The sequence below is a fragment of the Vigna unguiculata genome, chromosome 10, assembly GCF_037176805.1.
Source record: "Vigna unguiculata cultivar grain cowpea cultivar isolate G323 ecotype 2 chromosome 10, ASM3717680v1, whole genome shotgun sequence".
Taxonomy (NCBI): Eukaryota; Viridiplantae; Streptophyta; class Magnoliopsida; order Fabales; family Fabaceae; genus Vigna; species Vigna unguiculata.
The window spans coordinates 25419998-25427192 of record NC_140801.1 but is presented as its reverse complement, the minus strand read 5'-3'; the positions used below and the strand labels follow the sequence as shown (position 1 = coordinate 25427192).

Genomic DNA, 7195 nt, shown 5'->3' with positions numbered 1-7195 from the left:
AAAGGAAGGCGTTTCTGTTTTGCAAGAGTACAAACATCACAATTTTGTTTTACTCTAAAGAGAAGTTTAACAAAGTTTTAGCCATAAAATATAATCTAGATGGAGATGGATGTCTTAGTCGTCAATGCCACAAAGTAGTAGAAGTGTTTAAAGGAGGAGATGACTTGGTGACATGGGCTGTGAGTGATGAAATGGGAGTGTTTGACTTATTTAATGTCATTGCAACCAAGTAACAGAGTCCACCTTGTTGTTTACCCAAACCAATTGTCATCCTCGTCATCAAATCCTGTAAAATACACCCAGAAGGAAAAAAAGTTACCAAACAATTTAAATCTCTTGTGACCCGACTTACTCACATCAAATCTACTTTGAAAGATGGTACCCCAAGCACATTTGTTAAAGAACAATTGGACTTAAAGGTAAAGTTTCAATAGAGATAATAGGGGCCTAATTACCATTTGGCATAATAACTGGTGGTAAAGAAGTGTTTTCTTTACTGTTGACAAGCAAGGTTGGTGAAGAAATAATGTGATCGGTGGCCCCACTATCAATTATAAGTTTGGGTGGTGACAAACCTGAAGGAACATTGGCGTTGTTGACCTTAGGATTAGCTGACGAAGATGATGCATTACCATGCATACTAGACAACATTTGTTGGAGTTGTAGTTCAGTTAATCTATTCATTGTGGACTGCAATTATTGCATCACTAGAGTCGTTGTGACATTATTTGCTTAAAATTGATTGTTCCCATTAGGCTTAATATAAGCATTCCGGGTGATTCCATGCCTTGGGTGTTTAGGAGGATAATTGTGTAGCTTCCAGCATGTTTCTTTTGTATGATGATCTATATCACAATGAGAACAATGCATTAACTTTCGATTAGATGAATTAAAACGAGAAGGAGGATCTTGTTTGTGGCGAACAACAAGGGTTGTTGGTTTATTCTTTTGAACAACCATGTCTGAAGCTTCTATTGTGTCACGCGTGGTGTTGTTTTTCTTCTTGAATGATGGAAGAATAAGCTTGTGTAACATCAGGCAATGGATTCATTAAGGGAAGTTGAACATGAATAGCACTATAAGAGTCATTCAATCCCATAAGAAACTACATCAATTTGTGCCTTTTATTGTTTGGTCCACAAGTGCAGATTGCATTACTATAGGAGCCCAACTCATCCCATAATTTCTTTAACCTCGTGTAATAGGTTGCGACTGTCATTTGATCTTGAGTCAAGCAAGCAATGTCTCTCTCAATCTGAAAAATCTTTGGTGCATGAATTTGAGAGAAACGATTTGGAAGATCTTTCCAAACTTTATGAGCAATGTCATAGAAAGTAACACTATATACAATATCAGTTGTCAAAGAATTAAAGATCCCAGATAATACAATGTCGTTGCATTTTTTCCATGTTGTATATTCTTCTAGTTTGTCTTCCGTAAAGGGTGCCTTGAGAGTTCCATCAACAAAACCCAATTTAGATTTTGCATTTAAAGAGATGACCATGGCTCTACACCAAGTCAAAAAATTGTCTCCATCTAGAGGTTTTGAAACAAGGACCATTCTAGGATGGTCAAAATGATGGAGAGAATAAGAACTATTAAAATTTGGTTCTTTTCCATTGTTAGCCATGGAAAGAAGGATAGGAAAATAAAAAAAATGAATGATTGAGCAGAGGATCGTTCTTGCTCTTGATAACATGTAAAGGAAACAAATAAAAGAAGGAATTTTGTGTTTTATTTTATTGAAAGGAATAAATAGAAATATATACAAGTAGTGGTCGTTCTTCAGCCAAAATTTTGGGGGTGCCAAAATTTTTGTTGAATTATACTTTTGGTCTATATTTCCGTCCAAGTTGCTCATCTAGTTTTTTAAGTCTCAATTTGGTTCCAATTTTTTAAAAATCAATGTATTTTGATCTTTTTCGTTAAATTTTTTGAAGTGGAAGAAAGATTTTTCAGAAAAAACTGACACTAGGATTATGTCAATTACACCAACAAATCACACAATCATCCTTATTCACAACTTCAATTTTGTTGAAAAATTTGATTCAAGAATTTAACGAAAATGACAAAATTGCATTATTTTTTCAAAAATCGAAACAAAATTGAGATAAAATAAAAAATAAAAATAGTGGACCAACTTGATATTTTTGAATGAAAATAGGAACCAAAAGAGTAATCTCAAAATTTTTACGTAAACTAGTAAAAACATTGTATTTGCTTTTTTCATGATAATAAAAAATAATAAAATTATGATGATTATTATTATTATAATTATAAAATTAAATATAAATCATTTTTATAAATTTACTATAATTAATTTTCATTTATAATGATTAAGTTTAAAAAAATCAAATAAAAAAATGGTTAAATTACACAAATAATCATTTAAAAGATAATTAATAAAATAATTATTTTTATTTAAAAAATATTTAAAATATAAAAAATGAAAAATAAATGTGAACAATAAAAAAAACTTTTTCTTATATATAAATATAGATGTATACAAATTTATTAGAATATCAAATATATGAATTATATTACAAATATTAATTTTTTGAAAAATATATTAAAATTATAGATTAACATATATAAATATATAAAAAAATTGGGGAGGTCATGGCCTCCTTAGTCACTATGAAGGTCTGCCACCGTAAAAAAGAGGAATTATCTATAATTAATATATACAATCTTTACAGTTATGTTATTATTCCTATAATAATGCAAAAAAACGTGTAAAATTGTTCTTGTAATTCAACTATTTTAATAATTAAAATATTTTCTCATGATTAAATTTCTAACACTTTTCTAAATAAGTTTTTTTATCTTTTTATTTTTCCCTAATGTTCTCCCTTTCTTTTTCTACCTTTGTAACAATGATGATGACACAAGTGTGGCACTGGGTAATGGTGCGTGAGTAAATATTTGGTAAAAAATATCCAATTATTAGCTAGGAGTGATTCTTATTTAAAGAACACTTGGTTAAGCTAAAAATGATTATTGAAAGAATATTTAGTTGAGTCAAAAGTAACTTGTTAAAAAGACACTTTGTGTGGGTAAAAAATTTATTGTTAAAAGAATATTTTGGTTTATCAAGGAGGGGTTTGTTGAAAGAAGACTTTGGTTGATCCTGTAATAGGTTTTTGAAAGAATACTTGGGTTGAACAAACGGTGACTTCATGAAAGAATACTTAACAAGACAAAAATAGATTGTGGAAAGAATACTTGATGTTGGATATTAGGCTCCCTTCCTAAGTGGACAAAAGGCCCAAAACTTGAGAAGCCCATGTCTCACTTAATCTGGTGGAGAGGGGGCTGCAAAATAAATAGAGAGGCAGAACAATAGAGTCAGAACACACTGAAAACCCTAGCACATAGAGGGAGAGGTAGAGAGAAATTTTGTTCACGTTTTTAATAGAGCTGCCACCGTAAAATCGGCATTGCGGATTCGTTCACCGTTGGATTAGGCTGAAATGTTTATAGTAGGTTCGAAACTCATTGTTCTTCATTCTGACTGGTCGGATCGTTGATACGAGGTCTGAGTTGGGAGATATTAATTTCGCACTGCAGTAGCGATTTTATAGGTTTTTCTTCTCTTGTTCTTCTCTATTTGAAAGCTTTGTTGCTTTGTTATTTGGTTGGGTGTTGGCACTAATTTGTGCTATTGATTGAGACTCTTTTGTACTCTTGTTGATCATAGTGGAGCTATTTCTTTGGTCTGTACGACTCGTGGTTTTTACCCTTGATTTGAGGGGTTTTCCACGTTAAAAATCTTGGTGCCTTTATTTGTGTCTGTGGTTATTTATTATTGATGCTCTTTGATTGTTGCTCCTCATAGATTCTTGCAAGTTAGGGTAAATTATATCCGCTGCATTCTCTGGTATATTGTTTGTGTTGTTATTTTTCCCCATCAGAGCGGCATCAGAGCTCTTGGTTGGGCTATATTTACTTGTTTGAATGATGGAGGCAAATGCAAAGATGGTTGCTTTGAATGGTACAAATTATCATTTGTGGAACGGTAAGATGAAAGATTTATTAATTGTCAAGAAATTGAATCTTCCGGTCTTTACTACATAGAAGCCAAATTCTATGTTTGAAGAAGAATGGGACTTTAAGCACCAACAGGTATGTGATTTTATTCGGCAGTCTGTAGAAGATAATGTTTATAATCACATTGCTAATAAGACACATGCCAGAACCTTATGGGAGAAAATTGAGTCTCTGTATGCTTCTAAGTCTGGCAATAATAAATTGAATTTGTTGAATTGCTTGATGAATTTGAGGTACAGGGTGAATTCTTCAATTTCAGATCATTTAAATGAATTTCAAGGACTCCTAGATCAATTGTCAGGAATGGGCATAAATTTTGATGACGAAGTTATGGGATTATGGCTGCTTAATACTCTACCAGAGTCTTGGGAGGTATTTCGGGTTTCAATTACGAACTCTGCCTCAAATGGTATTGTTTCTTTTCAAATGGCAAAGAGTGGTGCTCTTAATGAAGAGATGAGAAGGAAGGCACATGGTTCTTCATCTCAGTCTAAGATGTTTGTTACATAAGCTAGGGGGAGAAGTCAGAAAAAGGAACATAAAAGTGGTAGAGAGAAGAGTAGGAGCAAGTTCAAGTCAAGATACAAGAATCTAGAGTGACATTTTTGTCATAAAATTGGGCACATTTAGAAATATTGTTTTAAGTGGAAAAAGGAGAACAAAGACAAGAAGGGCAAGCAGAGAGAGAATGACCATGATGATGATGATCGTGATGATGATCGTGTCACTACTACCAAAGGTGGTGATCTTGTTCTTCTTCGTGACTTTGAGTTAGTCAATCTTATATCTGATGAGAGCATGTGGATTATTGATAGTGGTGCTACATTGCATGTTACACCTAGGAAGGAGTTCTTTACATCTTACACTTCTGGTGATTTTTGAGTGTTAAAGATGGGTAATGATGGTGTTTCAAAGGTTATTGGTGTTGGTGATATTTGTTTGCAAACCAACATGGGAGTGCAATTATTACTCAGAGAAGTCAAACATGCTCCAGATGTTCGCTTTAATCTGATATTTGTGCATTTTCTTGATGATTGTGGTTATGACAATTACTTTGGTTCTAGTAAATGGAAGCTCACTAAAGGTAACTTGGTTATGGCCAGAGGGGAGAAACAATCTAAATTGTACAAGACTAAAGCTTTGGTTACTAAAGACAGTGTGAATGCTATGTATATGAAGGCATCTTTGTGGCATTGGAGGCTTGGTCATATAAGTGAGAAAGGGCTTAACTACTTAGCTAAAAAGGATGTGCTTATAGGATTGAGGAATGCAGAATTGGAGAAATGTTCTCATTGCATGGCTGGTAAACAAACCAGAGTATCTTTCAAGAAGCATCCTCCCTTAAGGAAGTCAGAATTGCTTGAATTGGTGCATTCTGATGTTTGTGGCCGATTAAAGGTAAAGTCATTTAGTGGTGAACTTTACTTTGTTACTTTTATTGATTATTGTTCCAGGAAGCTATGGGTCTATGCTCTTCAGCGAAAATATCAAGTACTTGAAAAGTTCAAGAATTTATGCTATGGTTGAGAGGCAATCAGGCAAGAAGCTGAAATGCATCCGTAGTGATAATGGTGGTATGTATCGTGGACCCTTTGATGTTTATTGTAGACAACATGGTATTAGACATGAGAAAACTCCTCAGTTGAATGGTCTAGCGGAGAAGAGGAACAGGACCTTGGTTGAAAGGGTTACATGTATGCTTTCGGAAGCAAAGTTGCCTAAGCACTTTTGGGGAGAGGCATTGCTTGCAGTTGTGCATGTTATTAATCTCAGTCCCGTAGTTGCTTTGAATACTGAGGTGCCAGAAAAAATTTAGTTTGGTAAGAATGTTAGCTATGATCATTTGTGTGTCTTTGGTTACAGGGCATTTGTTCATGTTCCTAAGGATGAAAGATCCAAGTTAGATAAAAAGACAAGGCAATGTATCTTTATTGGCTATGGTGAGGATGAATTTGGCTACAGGTTTTATGATCCTATTGAGAAGAAGCTTGTTAAAAGTCGTGACGTACAATTCATGAAAGACCAGACCAATTGAAGACATTGATTAGGTGGAGAAGACCACACCCGAGAAAGATAGTAATCTCACTGATGGTAATCCGATGAGGTTGCCCGCTCACAATCTGGAGAATGTTGAAACGGAAGCTCAAGATGATGAGCAACATGGTGATGTTGATGATCAACAGGTTGGAAGTGGAGTAGAGGTTCCAATTGATGATGCTCAAGAGGAACATGATGATGATGATCTTGGTGATGTACCTGAACCACCTCAAGTCTAACTCAGGAGGTCTAATAGATAGAAACAGCCTTCTACAAGGTATTCTTGTGATGAGTACATAACCTTGAATAACGGTGGAGAACCTGAGTGTTTTGAAGAGGCTCTGGCTAGTGAAGAGAAGAAACAGTGGTTGGATGCAATGCAAGATGAGATGAAATCTTTGCATGATAATCACACTTACGACTTGGTGAAATTGCCTAAGGGAAAAAGGGCATTGGAAACTAGGTGGATTTTCAAGGTGAAACAAGATTCAAATTCTACACTTCCAAGGTACAAGGCCAGATTAGTGGTGAAAGGTTTCAAACAGAAAAAGGGTGTTGATTTCAATGAGATTTTCTCACCTGTGGTGAAAATGCCATCCATCAGAACTGTGCTAAGTTTAGCTGCTACTCTTGATTTGGAGGTTGAGCAAATGGATGTGAAGACAACTTTCCTTCATGGTAAATTGGAGGAAGAGATATACATGAAGCAACCTGATGGTTTTCTTATTGAAGGCAAGGAAGATTATGTGTGTAGGCTAAGGAAGAGTCTATACGGTTTGAACCAGGCTCCAAGGCAGTGGTATAAGAAGTTTGAGTCTTTTATATATGAGCAAGGTTACAAAAAGACTATTTCTGATCATTGTCTTTGTTAAATGTTTTTCTAATGATGACTTTATTATCCGGTTATTATATGTTGATGACATGCTTATTGTTGGGAAAGATATTTCCATAATTGACAGGTTAAAGAAGACACTTGGCGAGTCTTTTGCCATGAAAGACTTGGGAGCTGCTAAAAGGATTCTTGGCATAGGTATCTCACGTGATAGAAGAGAAACGAAGATTTATCTATAACAAGAGCAATACATTAGGAAGGTGTTGCAGAGATTCC

The 7195-nt window shown here is 34.6% G+C and overlaps 1 pseudogene; it reads right to left on the bottom strand.

Annotated features, from left to right (window-relative positions):
- Positions 1-251: 251 nt before the first annotated feature.
- LOC146882356 (uncharacterized) lies at positions 252-1111 on the bottom strand (annotated as a pseudogene).
- Positions 1112-7195: the final 6084 nt, after the last annotated feature.